The following is a 2,951-nucleotide window of genomic DNA, read 5'->3' on the forward strand; positions in this document are numbered from 1 at the left end:
GCATTATTGTTTTATGACATGCAAACGATTATCAACTTTAGGGAGGTAGACCTCATATTTGACTGATGGTACAATAATTTTATACAGAGACAAAATACAGGGTAAATAATACGCGACCTTATCGTTTAAAAGCGATCTCTTTCAGACATTAATTTGGATATAGAAACTAATATAAATACATCAAATTATGGCGGAAACAAAAACAATAATATTAAGATAAATACAAAAGTAATAAGTAAATAAATACCATACAAATACGATAAAGACAATTTTTAAATAATAATATGATAAACTGAAAAGTTTTGGGTTAAAAATCTTCTAGATTATAAAAACGATGCTTGCAGGGCAGTTTGACAATTGTAATAAAAAAATGCTGTATAATTATATTCTACACCGTAACATAAACGTAAACGTAATCTTATGTAGAGTCATGGCAAGCGGCGTTAATTGCTTAAGCAGCGGAAGGGTTAAGTCATAATAAATCAGAATTAGTCGGGAGATGGAAACGCCAGCGAATTGGGCTGACGGCAGCGCTAGTGTTCAGTTTTTGTAGATGAATACTTTAGTAACTGAGGCAAGAATGGCGAGATGAAAAAAACGGCCAAGTGCGTGTCTGACTCGCGCACCGAGGGTTCCTTTCAAGTTGAGAGAAAGAAAGAAAAACATTTTAATTGTGATATTTAAGGTCTTAAAAAAAGAGAAAAACAGAAACAGAGACAAATATTGACACAAAATGAACCCAACTCAAAATGGTGTCGGCTTGCAGCCTTATCCTATAAGTTTTGAAACCCTGGCCATTCGTATGAAATAGTAGATTGTACAACAAGAGCATAAAAAGAGCCATTTTACCCGAGACGTTCATATAGCCACCCGAGCCGGTACAGCGAGGGTGATAGACACGTCTAAACTCCAATTCAATAGAATCTGGCAATCCTGTAGACACTTCCAGCCTACTAATATAAACACCGGGCTGCCTTAGGATTTGTGATGTGACTATTATTCTTTTTTGATTCCTTTTAGATGATAATTGCAACAACAGGGACATATAAAATCAAGTGTGCCCACGATAGGGTGTCTTAAATATGTAGAAAATTGACAGATTCTATTGAATTGTACTTTAGGGGAAATGGGTTTAATGCTCGAGTTTTACACTCTGCTTTTCACTTCGATTGAGAGGAAATTAAATAGCAACATTGGAAGCAATGTTGACTTACTAGGTAACTTTTATTTTTCATGCATTGCTATATAATTATATTTTTTTGTTTTATTGATTTATTTTTATTTTTACATAAAACAAAAAATATATATTTAGAAACTTTTTTGTTTGTGGCTGTTGACACCTGATTACCTTGGTCTTAGACGAAGATTTTACTTGATGCACTAGAGCATAAAAAGTAATTATATGTCGCCTAAATCCAGCATAAATACCAACTTTACGAGCATGAGAAGTGAAAACTCTTTTTTCTTTGTTTATATCTTTGACTGTATCTTTTGATAACGTTGACTTAGAAGTATTTTTTTTACACTGCTCCCAGAAATCGCAACCTTGAGTAAGTACCTATTTGTTTGATAATAATTTCAGTTTGATACCTCTCCAGGTGTTTCTGAACAAAAAATCTTGACGGACGGACGGACGGATAGACTGATGGACAACAAAGTGATCATATAAGGGTTCTACTTTTGCCAATTGAGCTACGGAACCTTAAAAAAGAGGTTTCAATCTAGCCGAGGTTACCATTTTTTAATAATATATTTTTACTTGAGATTAGATATTTTGTAAAAGTTAGTTTTACACGCCGCCGTTCTTTCTTCTTGGAATTTGTGTATGGCTATTCCGGCTGTCAGCTTTATAACTTCAGAATAAGATTGGTTTTTTGGAATCTTTTTGTATTTTTTATTTCAATTCCAAATTTTTACTTTTACGGTCATCCCGTAAAACCTAAATTGAAAATACAAACTGAAATAAAGATGCACATTGAAATAAAAAATACAAAAAGATTCCAAAAAACCAATCTTAATTTGATTGCTTAGTAACGATATCTCTTGTCCGGGTGAGCGGTTAGTTCCAATGGAGTGCCGAAAAAAGTTTCTCGATGAGGGCTACGGCATAGATGTCGCTAGCGTCACTGCTTAAGTGACTAAGTAAGAAACAAACAAGCTGAGATATGAGGTGCATAGGGGAAATTCGTGTCGGTACCGTTGACCATCAGTGGTGTAGCGGTATAGCACGCGGTACGGATTACCGAGGACCTGGGTTCGATTCCCAGTGATGGTCTTATTTTTCTGTTTTTTCTGTGCATCTTTATTTCAGTTTGTATTTTCAATTTAACTTCAGAATAGGCTATAAGGACGAGTTTCCAGACGAAGCATGCATCAGTAAAGCCACATTCACATTTATCTGTCGTGTTGTGTCGTGACGCATCAGAACGGTATCGGTTTCATAGTAGATATAGTTTAGATATAGTTAGTGTTTAGTATTGTAACTAAGGGACCCCATACATCCCTGTATTTATTATTATTATTATTTTTTGTATTTTTTTTTCTTTAATTGTATTATATAGTTTTTAAGTATTTTATTTGTAATTATATTACTTATTATGAAAAAATGACTTTCTGCCAAGTTTCTTGCGGCGCATTCTTCTTGGCAATGATGGTCTTTCCGAAAGCGCTGGTAGTTTAAAAAAATGACGTGTAAAAGTGCCCATTGCGGCCTATTTACTGAATAAATCATTTGAATTTGAATTTGAATTTTTGAATACATTGTATATTATTATGGTTGCGTTCACATTAATCAGATGCAGTGTGTTGTGAGACGGCTTATGTCGTGTCGCATCAAAGCTATAGAGAGAGAGAGAGAGAGAGAGAGAGAGTGATAAAAAAGGACAACTTTCAAAGACTATGCACGCACGCATGCGTCACAATAAAGAACACCTTTCTGAGTGAAAGTCAGT

This window comes from Choristoneura fumiferana, chromosome 25 (genome assembly GCF_025370935.1).
Source record: "Choristoneura fumiferana chromosome 25, NRCan_CFum_1, whole genome shotgun sequence".
NCBI classification, from domain to species: Eukaryota; Metazoa; Arthropoda; class Insecta; order Lepidoptera; family Tortricidae; genus Choristoneura; species Choristoneura fumiferana.